We start from the raw sequence: 17,302 nt of genomic DNA on the forward strand, positions 1-17,302 counted from the left end.
GAGTGGGGGACCGAGTTGCAGTGCTGGAGCTCTGGGTGCGATGGTGAAGACAGAGGCTGGTGAGGGCTTGTAGTTCTGGAGAAAGATTATGTCAGCCAAAGATCATCCCAGGGACAATATGGAGAATAAACTCAAGAAAGGGAATTTAAAGTTTACCTTCAGACAAGGGAGGCAAATGCAACCAACAGGGAGGCCTGGTGATAGCGCGTCCGATGTGGGACGGCACACTGCAATGACAAAATCAGCCTCAGGCTGGGCCCCCCTGGTGCGAGTGGGGGACCGAGGTTGCACTGGCGGAACTCCTGGTGCGGTGCTGAAGACAAATGCTGGTGAGGGCTTGTAGTTCTGGAGCAAGATTATGTCAGCCAAAGATCATCCCAGGGACAATATGGAGAATAAACTCAAGACATGTAATTTAAAGTTTACCTTCAGACAAGGGAGGCAAATGCAACCAACAGGGAGGCCTGGTGACAGCGCGTCCGACATGGGACAGCACACTGCAATGACAACCTCGGACTCAGGCTGGGCCCCCCTGGTGCGAGTGGGGGACCGAGGTTGCACTGGCGGAACTCCTGGTGCGGTGGTGAAGACAAAGGCTGGTGAGGGCTTGTAGTTCTGGAGAAAGATTATGTCAGCCAAAGATCATCCCAGGGACAATATGGAGAATAAAGTCAAGAAATGTAATTTAAAGTTTACCTTCAGACAAGGGAGGCAAATGCAACCAACAGGGAGGCCTGGGGAAAGCTTGATCGAGAGGGCGACGCCCACTGCAACGACAACCACCGCCTAAGGCTGGGCACACCTGGTGAGGATGGGGGACCGGGCAGCAGTGCTGGAGCCCTGGCTGGAGCCCCGGTGTGGCCTGGAGTCACATGCTGGTGAGAGCTTGTAGTTCTGGAGAAAGATTAGGTCAGCCAAAGATCATCCCAGGGACAATATGGAGAATAAACTCTAGAAATGTAATTTAAAGTTTACCTTCAGACAAGGGAGGCAAATGCAACCAACAGGGAGGCCTGGTGACAGCGCGTACGACATGGAACGGCACACTGCAATGACAAACTCGGCCTCAGGCTGGGCCCCCTTGGTGCGAGTGGGTGACCGGGTTGCAGGCCAGAGCTCTGGGTGTGATGGTGAAGACAAATGCTGGTGAGGGCTTGTAGTTCTGGAGAAAGATTATGTCAGCCAAAGATCATCCCAGGGACAATATGGAAAATAAACTCAAGAAATGTAATTTAAAGTTTACCTTCAGACAAGGGAGGCAAATGCAACCAACAGGGAGGCCTGGGGAAAGCTTGATCGAGAGGGCGACGCCCACTGCAACGACAACCACCGCCTAAGGCTGGGCCCCCCTGGTGAGAGTGGGGGACCGGGCAGCAGTGCTTGAGCCCTGGCTGGAGCCCCAGGGTAGCCTGGAGTCACATGCTGGTGAGGGCTTGTAGTTCTGGAGCCAGATTAAGTCAGCCGTAGATCATCCCAGGGACAATATGGAGAATAAACTCAAGAAAGGGAATTTAAAGTTTACTTTCAGACAAGGGAGGCAAATGCAACCAACAGGGAGGCCTGGTGACAGCGCGTCCGATGTGGGACGGCACACTGCAATGACAACCTCGGCCTCAGGCTGGGCCCCCCTGGTGCGAGTGGGGGACCGAGGTTGCACTGGCGGAACTCCTGGTGAGGTGCTGAAGACAAAGGCTGGTGAGGGCTTGTAGTTCTGGAGAAAGATTATGTCAGCCAAAGATCAACGCAGGGACAATATGGAGAATAAACTCAAGAAATGGAATTTAAAGTTTACCTTCAGACAAGGGAGGCAAATGCAACCAACAGGGAGGCCTGGGGAAAGCTTGATCGAGAGGGCGACGCCCACTGCAACGACAACCACCCCCTAAGGCTGGACACCCCTGGTGAGGGTGGGAGACCGGGCAGCAGTGCTGGAGCCCTGGCTGGAACCCCGGTCTGGCCTGGAGTCACATGCTGGTGAGGGCTTGTAGTTCTGGAGCAAGATAAAGTCAGCCGTAGATCATCCCAGGGACAATATGGAGTATAAACTCAAGACATGGAATTTAAAGTTTACCTTCAGACAAGGGAGGCAAATGCAACCAACAGGGAGGTCTGGTGACAGCGCGTCCAATGTGGGACGGCACACTGCAATGACAACCTCAGTCTCAGACTGGGCCCCCCTGGTGCCAGTGGCTGACCGGGTTAGAGGCCAGAGCTCTGGGTGCGATGGTGAAGACAAAGACTGGTGAGGGCTTGTAGTTCTGGAGAAAGATTATGTCAGCCAAAGATCATCCGAGGGACAATATGGAGAATAAACACAAGAAATGGAATTTAAAGTTTACCTTCAGACAAGGGGGGCAAATGCAACCAACAGGGAGGCCTGGGGAAAGCTTGATCGAGAGGGCGACGCCCACTGCAACGACAACAACCGCCTAAGGCTGGGCACCCCTGGTGAGGGTGGGGGACCGGGCAGCAGTGCTGGAGCCCTGGTTGGAGCCCCAAGGTGGCCTGGAATCACGTGCTGGTGAGGGCTTATATTTCTGGAGCAAGATTAAGTCAGCCGTAGATCAACCCAGGCACAATATGGAGAATAAACTCAAGAAATGTAATTCAAAGTTTACCTTCAGACAAGAGAGGCAAATGCAACCAACAGGGAGGCCTGGTGATAGCGCGTCCGATGTGGGACGACACACTGCAATGACAAAATCTGCCTCAGGCTGGGCCCCCCTGGTGTGAGTGGGGGACCGGGTTGCAGTGCTGGAGCTCTGGGTGCGATGGTGAAGACAGAGGCTGGTGAGGGCTTGTAGTTCCGGAGAAAGATTATGTCAGCCAAAGATCATCCCAGGGACAATATGGAGAATAAACTCAAGAAATGTAATTTAAAGTTTACCTTCAGACAAGGGAGGCAAATGCATCCAACAGGGAGGCCTGGTGACAGCACGTCCGACATGGGACGGCACACTGCAATAACAAAATTAGCCTCAGGCTGGGCACCCCTGGTGTGAGTGGGGGACCGAGTTGCAGTGCTGGAGCCCTGGGTGTGGTGCTGGAGACAAAGGCTTGTGAGGGCTTGTAGTTCTGGAGCAAGATTAAGTCAGCCAAAGATCATCCCAGGGACAATATGGAGAATAAACTCAAGAAATGGAATTTAAAGTTTACCTTCAGACAAGGGAGGCAAATACAACCAACAGGGAGGCCCTGGGGAAAACTTGATCGAGAGGGCGACGCCCACTGCAACGACAACCACCGCCTATGTCTGGGAACCCCTGGTGAAAGTGGGGGACCGGGCAGCAGTGCTGGAGCCTTGGCTAGAAACCCAGGGTGGCCTGGAGTCACATGCTGGTGAGGGCTTGTAGTTCTGGAGCAAGATTAAGTCAGCCGTAGATCATCCCAGGGACAATATGGAGAATAAACTCAAGAAAGGGAATTTAAAGTTTACCTTCAGACAAAGGAGGCAAATGCAACCAACAGGGAGGCCTGGTGACAGCGCGTCCGATGTGGGACGGCACACTGCATTGACAACCTCGGCCTCAGGCTGGGCACCCCTGGTGCGAGTGGGGGACCGATTTTGCACTGGCAGAAATCCTGGTGCGGTGCTGAAGAGAAAGGCTGGTGAGGGCTTGTAGTTCTGGAGAAAGATTATGTCAGCCAAAGATCATCCCAGGGACAATATGGAGAATAAACTCAAGAAATGGAATTTAAAGTTTACCTTCAGACAAGGGAGGCAAATGCAACCAAAAAGGAGGCCTGATGACAGCGCGTCCGACATGGGACGGCACACTGCAATGACAAACTCGGCCTTAGGCTGGGCCCCCCTGGTGCCAGAGGCTGACCGGGTAGCAGGCCAGAGCTCTGGGTGCGATGGTGAAGACAAATGCTGGTGAGGGCTTGTAGTTCTGGAGAAAGATTATGTCAGCCGTAGATCATCCCAGGGACAATATGGAGAATAAACTCAAGAAATGGAATTTAAAGTTTACCTTCAGACAAGGGAGGCAAATGCAACCAACAGGGAGGCCTGGTGACAGCGCGTCCGACATGGGAGAGCACACTGCAATGACAAACTCGGCCTCAGGCTGGGCCCCCCTGGTGCGAGTGGCTGACCGGGTTGCAGGCCAGAGCTCTGGGTGCGATGGTGAAGACAAAGGCTGGTGAGGGCTTGTAGTTCTGGGCACACTGCAATGACAAACTCAGCCTCAGGCTGGGCCCCCCTGGTGCGAGTGGCTGACCGGGTTGCAGGCCAGAGCTCTGGGTGCGATGGTGAAGACAAAGGCTGGTGAGGGCTTGTAGTTCTGGAGCAAGATTAAGTCAGCCAAAGATCATCCCAGGGACAATATGGAGAATAAACTCAAGAAATGGAATTTAAAGTTTACCTTCAGACAAGGGAGGCAAATGCAACCGACAGGGAGGCCTGGTGACAGCGCGTCCGACATGGGACAGCACATTGCACTGACAAACTCGGCCTCAGGCTGGGCCCCCTTGGTGCGAGTGGGTGACAAGGTTGCAGGCCAGAGCTCTGGGTGCGATGGTGAAGACAAAGGCTGGTGAGGGCTTGTAGTTCTGGAGAAAGATTATGTCAGCCAAAGATCATCCCAGGGACAATATGGAGAATAAACTCAAGAAATGTAATTTAAAGTTTACCTTCAGACAAGGGAGGCAAATGCAACCAACAGGGAGGCCTGGGGAAAGCTTGATCGAGAGGGTGACGCCCACTGCAACGACAACCACCCCCTAAGGCTGGACACCCATGGTGAGGGTGGGGGACCGGGAAAAAGTGCTGGAGCGCTGGCTGGAGCCCCGGTCTGGCCTGGAGTCACATGCTGGTGAGGGCTTATAGTTCTGGAGCAAGATTAAGTCAGCCGTAGATCATCCCAGGCACAATATGGAGAATAAACTCAAGAAATGGAATTTAAAGTTTACCTTCAGACAAGGGAGGCAAATGCAACCGAAAGGGAGGACTGGTGATAGCGCGTCCGATGTGGGAAGGCACACTGCAATGACAAAATCAGCCTCAGGCTGGGCCCCCCTGGTGTGAGTGGGGGACCGGGTTGCAGTGCTGGAGCCCTGGGTGTGGTGCTGGAGACAAAAGCTTGTGAGGGCTTGTAGTTCTGGAGAAAGATTATGTCAGCCAAAGATCATCCCAGGGACAATATGGAGACTAAACTCAAGAAATGGAATTTAAAGTTTACTTTCAGACAAGGGAGGCAAATGCAACCAACAGGGAGGCCTGGTGACAGCGCGTCCGATGTGGGACGGCACACTGCAATGACAACCTCGGCCTCAGGCTGGGCCCCCCTGGTGCGAGTGGGGGACCGAGTTTGCACTGGCAGAAATCCTGGTGCGGTGCTGAAGACAAAGGCTGGTGAGGGCTTGTAGTTCTGGAGAAAGATTATGTCAGCCAAAGATCATCCCAGGGACAATATGTAGAATCAACTCAAGAAATGGAATTTAAAGTTTACCTTCAGACAAGGGAGGCAAATGCAACCAACAGGGAGGCCTGGTGACAGCGCGTCCGACAAGGGACGGCAAACTGCAATGACAAACTCGGCCTCAGGCAGGGCCCCCCTGGTGCGAGTGGGTGACCGGGTTGCGGCAAGAGCTCTGGGTGCGATGGTGAAGACAAAGGCTGGTGAGGGCTTGTAGTTCTGGGCACACTGCAATGACAAACCCGGCCTCAGGCTGGGCCCCCCTGGTGCGAGTGCCTGACCGGGTTGCAGGACAAAGCTCTGGGTGCGATGGTGAAGACAAAGGCTGGTGAGGGCTTGTCGTTCTGGAGAAAGATTATGTCAGCCAAAGATCATCCCAGGGACAATATGGAGAATAAACTCAAGAAATGTAATTTAAAGTTTACCTTCAGACAAGGGAGGCAAATGCAACCAACAGGGAGGCCTGGTGACAGCGCGTCCGACATGGGACAGCACATTGCAATGACAAACTCGGCCTCAGGCTGGGCCCCCTTGGTGCGAGTGGGTGACAAGGTTGCAGGCCAGAGCTCTGGGTGCGATGGTGAAGACAAAGGCTGGTGAGGGCTTGTAGTTCTGGAGAAAGATTATGTCAGCCAAAGATCATCCCAGGGACAATATGGAGAATAAACTCAAGAAATGTAATTTAAAGTTTACCTTCAGACAAGGGAGGCAAATGCAACCAACAGGGAGGCCTGGGGAAAGCTTGATCGAGAGGGTGACGCCCACTGCAACGACAACCACCCCCTAAGGCTGGACACCCATGGTGAGGGTGGGGGACCGGGAAAAAGTGCTGGAGCGCTGGCTGGAGCCCCGGTCTGGCCTGGAGTCACATGCTGGTGAGGGCTTATAGTTCTGGAGCAAGATTAAGTCAGCCGTAGATCATCCCAGGCACAATATGGAGAATAAACTCAAGAAATGGAATTTAAAGTTTACCTTCAGACAAGGGAGGCAAATGCAACCGAAAGGGAGGACTGGTGATAGCGCGTCCGATGTGGGACGGCACACTGCAATGACAACCTCGGCCTCAGGCTGGGCCCCCCTGGTGCGAGTGGGGGACCGAGTTTGCACTGGCAGAAATCCTGGTGCGGTGCTGAAGACAAAGGCTGGTGAGGGCTTGTAGTTCTGGAGAAAGATTATGTCAGCCAAAGATCATCCCAGGGACAATATGTAGAATCAACTCAAGAAATGGAATTTAAAGTTTACCTTCAGACAAGGGAGGCAAATGCAACCAACAGGGAGGCCTGGTGACAGCGCGTCCGACAAGGGACGGCAAACTGCAATGACAAACTCGGCCTCAGGCAGGGCCCCCCTGGTGCGAGTGGGTGACCGGGTTGCAGCCAGAGCTCTGGGTGCGATGGTGAAGACAAAGGCTGGTGAGGGCTTGTAGTTCTGGGCACACTGCAATGACAAACTCAGCCTCAGGCTGGGCCCCCCTGGTGCGAGTGGCTGACCGGGTTGCAGGCCAGAGCTCTGGGTGCGATGGTGAAGACAAAGGCTGGTGAGGGCTTGTAGTTCTGGAGATAGATTATGTCAGCCAAAGATCATCCCAGGGACAATATGGAGAATAAACTCAAGAAATGGAATTTAAAGTTTACCTTCAGACAAGGGAGGCAAATGCAACCAACAGGGAAGCCTGGGGACAGCGCGTCCGACATGGGACGGCAGACTGCAATGACAAAATCAGCCTCAGGCTGGGCCCCCCTGGTGTGAGTGGGGAACCGGGTTGCAGTGCTGGAGCCCTGGGTGTGGTGCTGGAGACAAAGACTTGTGAGGGCTTGTAGTTCTGGAGCAAGATTAAGTCAGCCAAAGATCATCCCTGGGACAATATGGAGAATAAACACAAGAAATGGAATTTAAAGTTTACCTTCAGACAAGGGAGGCAAATGCAACCAACAGGGAGGCCTGGGGAAAGCTTGATCGAGAGGGCGACGCCCAATGCAACGACAACCACCCCCTAAGGCTGGACACCCCTGGTGAGGGTGGCGGACCGGGCAGCAGTGCTGGAAGCCTGGCTGGAACCCCGGTCTGGCCTGGAGTCACATGCTGGTGAGGGCTTGTAGTTCTGGAGCAAGATAAAGTCAGCCGTAGATCATCCCAGGGACAATATGGAGAATAAACTCAAGAAATGGAATTTAAAGTTTACCTTCAGACAAGGGAGGCAAATGCAACCAACAGGGAGGCCTGGTGACAGCGCGTCCGACATGGGACGGCACACTGCAATGACAAACTCGGCCTCAGGCTGGGCCCCCCTAGTGTGAGTGGGGGACCGGGTTGGATTGCTGTAGCTCTGGGTGCGATGGTGAAGACAGAAGCTGGTGAGGGCTTGTAGTTCTGGAGACAGATTATGTCAGCCAAAGATCATCCCAGGTACAATATGGAGAATAAACTAAAGAAATGGAATTTAAAGTTTACCTTCAGACAAGGGAGGCAAAAGCAACCAACAGGGAGGCCTGGTGACAGCGCGTCCGATGTGGAACGGCACACTGCAATGACAACCTCGGCCTCAGGCTGGGCCCCCCTGGTGTGAGTGGGGGACCGGGTTGCAGTGCTGGAGCCCTGGGTGTGGTGCTGGAGACAAAGGCTTGTGAGGGCTTGTAGTTCTGGAGAAAGATTATGTCAGCCAAAGATCATCCCAGGGACAATATGGAGACTAAACTCAAGAAATGGAATTTAAAGTTTACCTTCAGACAAGGGAGGCAAATACAACCAACAGGGAGGCCCTGGGGAAAACTTGATCGAGAGGGCGACGCCCACTGCAACGACAACCACCGCCTATGTCTGGGAACCCCTGGTGAAAGTGGGGGACCGGGCAGCAGTGCTGGAGCCTTGGCTAGAAACCCAGGGTGGCCTGGAGTCACATGCTGGTGAGGGCTTGTAGTTCTGGAGCAAGATTAAGTCAGCCGTAGATCATCCCAGGGACAATATGGAGAATAAACTAAAGAAAGGGAATTTAAAGTTTACCTTCAGACAAAGGAGGCAAATGCAACCAACAGGGAGGCCTGGTGACAGCGCGTCCGATGTGGGACGGCACACTGCATTGACAACCTCGGCCTCAGGCTGGGCACCCCTGGTGCGAGTGGGGGACCGATTTTGCACTGGCAGAAATCCTGGTGCGGTGCTGAAGACAAAGGCTGGTGAGGGCTTGTAGTTCTGGAGAAAGATTATGTCAGCCAAAGATCATCCCAGGGACAATATGGAGAATAAACTCAAGAAATGGAATTTAAAGTTTACCTTCAGACAAGGGAGGCAAATGCAACCAAAAAGGAGGCCTGATGACAGCGCGTCCGACATGGGACGGCACACTGCAATGACAAACTCGGCCTTAGGCTGGGCCCCCCTGGTGCCAGAGGCTGACCGGGTAGCAGGCCAGAGCTCTGGGTGCGATGGTGAAGACAAATGCTGGTGAGGGCTTGTAGTTCTGGAGAAAGATTATGTCAGCCGTAGATCATCCCAGGGACAATATGGAGAATAAACTCAAGAAATGGAATTTAAAGTTTACCTTCAGACAAGGGAGGCAAATGCAACCAACAGGGAGGCCTGGTGACAGCGCGTCCGACATGGGAGAGCACACTGCAATGACAAACTCGGCCTCAGGCTGGGCCCCCCTGGTGCGAGTGGCTGACCGGGTTGCAGGCCAGAGCTCTGGGTGCGATGGTGAAGACAAAGGCTGGTGAGGGCTTGTAGTTCTGGGCACACTGCAATGACAAACTCAGCCTCAGGCTGGGCCCCCCTGGTGCGAGTGGCTGACCGGGTTGCAGGCCAGAGCTCTGGGTGCGATGGTGAAGACAAAGGCTGGTGAGGGCTTGTAGTTCTGGAGAAAGATTATGTCAGCCAAAGATCATCCCAGGGACAATATGGAGAATAAACTCAAGAAATGGAATTTAAAGTTTACCTTCAGACAAGGGAGGCAAATGCAACCAACAGGGAGGCCTGGGGACAGCGCTTCCGACATGGGGCGGCAGACTGCAATGACAAAATCAGCCTCAGGCTGGGCCCCCCTGGTGTGAGTGGGGGACCGGGTTGCAGTGCTGGAGCCATGGGTGTGGTGCTGGAGACAAAGACTTGTGAGGGCTTGTAGTTCTGGAGCAAGATTAAGTCAGCCAAAGATCATCCCTGGGACAATATGGAGAATAAACACAAGAAATGGAATTTAAAGTTTACCTTCAGACAAGGGAGGCAAATGCAACCAACAGGGAGGCCTGGTGACAGCTCGTCCGACGTGGAACGGCAAGCTGCAATGACAACCTCGGCCTCAGGCTGGGCCCCCCTGGTGCGAGTGGGGGACCGAGGTTGCACTGGCGGAACTCCTGGTGCGGTGCTGAAGACAAAGGCTGGCGAGGGCTTGTAGTTCTGGAGCAAGATTATGTCAGCCAAAGATCATCCCAGGGACAATATGGAGAATAAACTCAAGAAATGTAATTTAAAGTTTACCTTCAGACAAGGGAGGCAAATGCAACCAACAGGGAGGCCTGGTGACAGCGCGTCCGACATGGGACGGCACACTGCAATGACAAACTCGGCCTCAGAATGGGGCCCCTTGGTGCGAGTGGGTGACCGGGTTGCAGTCCAGAGCTCTGGGTGCGATGGTGAAGACAAAGAATGGTGAGGGCTTGTAGTTCTGGAACAAGATTATGTCAGCCAAAGATCATCCCAGGGACAATATGGAGAATAAACTCAAGAAATGGAATTTAAAGTTTACCTTCAGACAAGGGAGGCAAATGCAACCAACAGGGAGGCCTGGGGAAAGCTTGATCGAGAGGGCGACGCCCACTGCAACGACAACCACCCCCTAAGACTGGACACCCCTGGTGAGGGTGGGGGACCGGGCAGCAGTGCTAGAGCCCTGGCTGGAGACCCGGTCTGGCCTGGAGTCACATGCTGGTGAGGGCTTGTAGTTCTGGAGCAAGATTAAGTCAGCCGTAGATCATCCCAGGCACAATATGGAGAATAAACTCAAGAAATGGAATTTAAAGTTTACCTTCAGACAAGGGAGGCAAATGCAACCAACAGGGAGGCCTGGTGATAGCGCGTCCGATGTGGGACGGCACACTGCAATGACAAACTCGGCCTCAGGCTGGGCCCCCCTGGTGCGAGTTGCTGACCGGGTTGCAGGCCAGAGCTCTGGGTGCGATGGTGAAGACAAAGGCTAGTGAGGGCTTGTAGTTCTGGAGAAAGATTATGTCAGCCAAAGATCATCCCAGGGACAATATGGAGAATAAACTCAAGAAATGGAATTTAAAGTTTACCTTCAGACAAGGGAGGCAAATGCAACCAACAGGGAGGCCTGGTGACAACTCGTCCGACATGGGACGGCACACTGCAATGACAAAATTAGCCTCAGGCTGGGCACCCCTGGTGTGAGTGGGGGACCGAGTTGCAGTGCTGGAGCCCTGGGTGTGGTGCTGGAGACAAAGGCTTGTGAGGGCTTTTAGTTCTGGAGAAAGATTATGTCAGCCAAAGATCATCCCAGGGACAATATGGAGAATAAAGTCAAGAAATGTAATTTAAAGTTTACCTTCAGACAAGGGAGGCAAATGCAACCAACAGGGAGGCCTGGGGAAAGCTTGATCGAGAGGGCGACGCCCACTGCAACGACAACCACCGCCTAAGGCTGGGCACACCTGGTGAGGATGGGGGACCGGGCAGCAGTGCTGGAGCCCTGGCTGGAGCCCCGGTGTGGCCTGGAGTCACATGCTGGTGAGGGCTTGTAGTTCTGGAGAAAGATTAGGTCAGCCAAAGATCATCCCAGGGACAATATGGAGAATAAACTCTAGAAATGTAATTTAAAGTTTACCTTCAGACAAGGGAGGCAAATGCAACCAACAGGGAGGCCTGGTGACAGCGCGTCCGACATGGAACGGCACACTGCAATGACAAACTCGGCCTCAGGCTGGGCCCCCTTGGTGCGAGTGGGTGACAGGGTTGCAGGCCAGAACTCTGGGTGTGATGGTGAAGACAAAGGCTGGTGAGGGCTTGTAGTTCTGGAGAAAGATTATGTCAGCCAAAGATCATCCCAGGGACAATATGGAAAAAAACTCAAGAAATGTAATTCAAAGTTTACCTTCAGACAAGGGAGGCAAATGCAACCAACAGGGAGGCCTGGGGAAAGCTTGATCGAGAGGGCGACGCCCACTACAACGACAACCACCGCCTAAGGCTGGGCACCCCTGGTGAGAGTGGGGAACCGGGCAGCAGTGCTGGAGCCCTGGCTGGAGCCCCAGGGTAGCCTGGAGTCGCATGCTGGTGAGGGCTTGTAGTTCTGGAGCCAGATTAAGTCAGCCGTAGATCATCCCAGGGACAATATGGAGAATAAACTCAAGAAAGGGAATTTAAAGTTTACTTTCAGACAAGGGAGGCAAATGCAACCAACAGGGAGGCCTGGTGACAGCGCGTCCGATGTGGGACGGCACACTCTAATGACAACCTCGGCCTCAGGCTGGGCCCCCCTGGTGCGAGTGGGGGACCGAGGTTGCACTGGCGGAACTCCTGGTGCGGTGCTGAAGACAAAGGCTGGTGAGGGCTTGTAGTTCTGGAGAAAGATTATGTCAGCCAAAGATCAACGCAGGGACAATATGGAGAATAAACTCAAGAAATGGAATTTAAAGTTTACCTTCAGACAAGGGAGGCAAATGCAACCAACAGGGAGGCCTGGGGAAAGCTTGATCGAGAGGGCGACGCCCACTGCAACGACAACCACCCCCTAAGGCTGGACACCCCTGGTGAGGGTGGGAGACCGGGCAGCAGTGCTGGAGCCCTGGCTGGAACCCCGGTCTGGCCTGGAGTCACATGCTGGTGAGGGCTTGTAGTTCTGGAGCAAGATAAAGTCAGCCGTAGATCATCCTAGGGACAATATGGAGTATAAACTCAAGACATGGAATTTAAAGTTTACCTTCAGACAAGGGAGGCAAATGCAACCAACAGGGAGGTCTGGTGACAGCGCGTCCAATGTGGGAGAGCACACTGCAATGACAACCTCAGTCTCAGACTGGGCCCCCCTGGTGCCAGTGGCTGACCGGGTTAGAGGCCAGAGCTCTGGGTGCGATGGTGAAGACAAAGACTGGCGAGGGCTTGTAGTTCTGGAGAAAGATTATGTCAGCCAAAGATCATCCCAGGGACAATATGGAGAATAAACACAAGAAATGGAATTTAAAGTTTACCTTCAGACAAGGGGGGCAAATGCAACCAACAGGGAGGCCTGGGGAAAGCTTGATCGAGAGGGTGACGCCCACTGCAACGACAACAACCGCCTAAGGCTGGGCACCCCTGGTGAGGGTGGGGGACCGGGCAGCAGTGCTGGAGCCCTGGTTGGAGCCCCAAGGTGGCCTGGAATCACGTGCTGGTGAGGGCTTATATTTCTGGAGCAAGATTAAGTCAGCCGTAGATCATCAAAGGCACAATATGGAGAATAAACTCAAGAAATGTAATTCAAAGTTTACCTTCAGACAAGAGAGGCAAATGCAACCAACAGGGAGGCCTGGTGATAGCGCGTCCGATGTGGGACGACACACTGCAATGACAAAATCAGCCTCAGGCTGGGCCCCCCTGGTGTGAGTGGGGGACCGGGTTGCAGTGCTGGAGCCCGGGGTGTGGTGCTGGAGACAAAGGCTTATGAGGGCTTGTAGTTCTGGAGAAAGATTATGTCAGCCAAAGATCATCCCAGGGACAATATGGAGAATAAACTCAAGAAATGGAATTTAAAGTTTACCTTCAGACAAGGGAGGCAAATGCAACCAACACGGAGGCCTGGTGACAGCGCGTCCGATGTGGGGCGGCACACTGCAATGACAAAATTGCCCTCAGGCTAGGCCCCCCTAGTGTGAGTGGGGGACCGGGTTGCAGTGCTGGAGCTCTGGGTGCGATGGTGAAGACAGGCTGGTGAGGGCTTGTAGTTCCGGAGAAAGATTATGTCAGCCAAAGATCATCCCAGGGACAATATGGAGAATAAACTCAAGAAATGTAATTTAAAGTTTACCTTCAGACAAGGGAGGCAAATGCAACCAACAGGGAGGCCTGGTGACAACTCGTCCGACATGGGACGGCACACTGCAATAACAAAATTAGCCTCAGGCTGGGCACCCCTGGTGTGAGTGGGGGACCGAGTTGCAGTGCTGGAGCCCTGGGTGTGGTGCTGGAGACAAAGGCTTGTGAGGGCTTGTAGTTCTGGAGCAAGATTAAGTCAGCCAAAGATCATCCCAGGGACAATATGGAGAATAAACTCAAGAAATGGAATTTAAAGTTTACCTTCAGACAAGGGAGGCAAATACAACCAACAGGGAGGCCCTGGGGAAAACTTGATCGAGAGGGCGACGCCCACTGCAACGACAACCACCGCCTATGTCTGGGAACCCCTGGTGAAAGTGGGGGACCGGGCAGCAGTGCTGGAGCCTTGGCTGGAAACCCAGGGTGGCCTGGAGTCACATGCTGGTGAGGGCTTATAGTTCTGGAGCAAGATTAAGTCAGCCGTAGATCATCCCAGGGACAATATGGAGAATAAACTCAAGAAAGGGAATTTAAAGTTTACCTTCAGACAAAGGAGGCAAATGCAACCAACAGGGAGGCCTGGTGACAGCGCGTCCGATGTGGGACGGCACACTGCAATGACAACCTCGGCCTCAGGCTGGGCACCCCTGGTGCGAGTGGGGGACCGATTTTGCACTGGCAGAAATCCTGGTGCGGTGCTGAAGACAAAGGCTGGTGAGGGCTTGTAGTTCTGGAGAAAGATTATGTCAGCCAAAGATCATCCCAGGGACAATATGGAGAATAAACTCAAGAAATGGAATTTAAAGTTTACCTTCAGACAAGGGAGGCAAATGCAACCAAAAAGGAGGCCTGATGACAGCGCGTCCGACATGGGACGGCACACTGCAATGACAAACTCGGCCTTAGGCTGGGCCCCCCTGGTGACAGAGGCTGACCGGGTAGCAGGTCAGAGCTCTGGGTGCGATGGTGAAGACAAAGGCTGGTGAGGGCTTGTAGTTCTGGAGAAAGATTATGTCAGCCATGGATCATCCCAGGGACAATATGGAGAATAAACTCAAGAAATGGAATTTAAAGTTTACCTTCAGACAAGGGAGGCAAATGCAACCAACAGGGAGGCCTGGTGACAGCGCGTCCAACATGGGAGAGCACACTGCAATGACAAACTCGGCCTCAGGCAGGGCCCCCCTGGTGCGAGTGGCTGACCGGGTTGCAGGCCAGAGCTCTGGGTGCGATGGTGAAGACAAAGGCTGGTGAGGGCTTGTAGTTCTGGGCACACTGCAATGACAAACTCAGCCTCAGGCTGGGCCCCCCTGGTGCGAGTGGCTGACCGGGTTGCAGGCCAGAGCTCTGGGTGCGATGGTGAAGACAAAGGCTGGTGAGGGCTTGTAGTTCTGGAGCAAGATTAAGTCAGCCAAAGATCATCCCAGGGACAATATGGAGAATAAACTCAAGAAATGGAATTTAAAGTTTACCTTCAGACAAGGGAGGCAAATGCAACCAACAGGGAGGCCTGGTGACAGCGCGTCCGACATGGGACAGCACATTGCACTGACAAACTCGGCCTCAGGCTGGGCCCCCTTGTTGCGAGTGGGTGACAAGGTTGCAGGCCAGAGCTCTGGGTGCGATGGTGAAGACAAAGGCTGGTGAGGGCTTGTAGTTCCGGAGAAAGATTATGTCAGCCAAAGATCATCCCAGGGACAATATGGAGAATAAACTCAAGAAATGTAATTTAAAGTTTACCTTCAGACAAGGGAGGCAAATGCAACCAACAGGGAGGCCTGGTGACAACTCGTCCGACATGGGACGGCACACTGCAATAACAAAATTAGCCTCAGGCTGGGCACCCCTGGTGTGAGTGGGGGACCGAGTTGCAGTGCTGGAGCCCTGGGTGTGGTGCTGGAGACAAAGGCTTGTGAGGGCTTGTAGTTCTGGAGCAAGATTAAGTCAGCCAAAGATCATCCCAGGGACAATATGGAGAATAAACTCAAGAAATGGAATTTAAAGTTTACCTTCAGACAAGGGAGGCAAATACAACCAACAGGGAGGCCCTGGGGAAAACTTGATCGAGAGGGCGACGCCCACTGCAACGACAACCACCGCCTATGTCTGGGAACCCCTGGTGAAAGTGGGGGACCGGGCAGCAGTGCTGGAGCCTTGGCTGGAAACCCAGGGTGGCCTGGAGTCACATGCTGGTGAGGGCTTGTAGTTCTGGAGCAAGATTAAGTCAGCCGTAGATCATCCCAGGGACAATATGGAGAATAAACTCAAGAAAGGGAATTTAAAGTTTACCTTCAGACAAAGGAGGCAAATGCAACCAACAGGGAGGCCTGGTGACAGCGCGTCCGATGTGGGACGGCACACTGCAATGACAACCTCGGCCTCAGGCTGGGCACCCCTGGTGCGAGTGGGGGACCGATTTTGCACTGGCAGAAATCCTGGTGCGGTGCTGAAGACAAAGGCTGGTGAGGGCTTGTAGTTCTGGAGAAAGATTATGTCAGCCAAAGATCATCCCAGGGACAATATGGAGAATAAACTCAAGAAATGGAATTTAAAGTTTACCTTCAGACAAGGGAGGCAAATGCAACCAAAAAGGAGGCCTGATGACAGCGCGTCCGACATGGGACGGCACACTGCAATGACAAACTCGGCCTTAGGCTGGGCCCCCCTGGTGACAGAGGCTGACCGGGTAGCAGGTCAGAGCTCTGGGTGCGATGGTGAAGACAAAGGCTGGTGAGGGCTTGTAGTTCTGGAGAAAGATTATGTCAGCCATGGATCATCCCAGGGACAATATGGAGAATAAACTCAAGAAATGGAATTTAAAGTTTACCTTCAGACAAGGGAGGCAAATGCAACCAACAGGGAGGCCTGGTGACAGCGCGTCCAACATGGGAGAGCACACTGCAATGACAAACTCGGCCTCAGGCAGGGCCCCCCTGGTGCGAGTGGCTGACCGGGTTGCAGGCCAGAGCTCTGGGTGCGATGGTGAAGACAAAGGCTGGTGAGGGCTTGTAGTTCTGGGCACACTGCAATGACAAACTCAGCCTCAGGCTGGGCCCCCCTGGTGCGAGTGGCTGACCGGGTTGCAGGCCAGAGCTCTGGGTGCGATGGTGAAGACAAAGGCTGGTGAGGGCTTGTAGTTCTGGAGCAAGATTAAGTCAGCCAAAGATCATCCCAGGGACAATATGGAGAATAAACTCAAGAAATGGAATTTAAAGTTTACCTTCAGACAAGGGAGGCAAATGCAACCAACAGGGAGGCCTGGTGACAGCGCGTCCGACATGGGACAGCACATTGCACTGACAAACTCGGCCTCAGGCTGGGCCCCCTTGGTGCGAGTGGGTGACAAGGTTGCAGGCCAGAGCTCTGGGTGCGATGGTGAAGACAAAGGCTGGTGAGGGCTTGTAGTTCTGGAGAAAGATTATGTCAGCCAAAGATCATCCCAGGGACAATATGGAGAATAAACTCAAGAAATGTAATTTAAAGTTTACCTTCAGACAAGGGAGGCAAATGCAACCAACAGGGAGGCCTGGGGAAAGCTTGATCGAGAGGGTGACGCCCACTGCAACGACAACCACCCCCTAAGGCTGGACACCCATGGTGAGGGTGGGGAACCGGGAAACAGTGCTGGAGCGCTGGCTGGAGCCCCGGTCTGGCCTGGAGTCACATGCTGGTGAGGGCTTATAGTTCTGGAGCAAGATTAAGTCAGCCGTAGATCATCCCAGGCACAATATGGAGAATAAACTCAAGAAATGGAATTTAAAGTTTACTTTCAGACAAGGGAGGCAAATGCAACCAACAGGGAGGCCTGGTGACAGCGCGTCCGATGTGGGACGGCACACTGCAATGACAACCTCGGCCTCAGG

Source organism: Nelusetta ayraudi, unplaced genomic scaffold, assembly GCF_046127955.1.
Source record: "Nelusetta ayraudi isolate G7.1 ecotype Tasmania unplaced genomic scaffold, CSIRO-AGI_Nayr_v1 ptg000052l, whole genome shotgun sequence".
Classification (NCBI taxonomy): domain Eukaryota; kingdom Metazoa; phylum Chordata; class Actinopteri; order Tetraodontiformes; family Monacanthidae; genus Nelusetta; species Nelusetta ayraudi.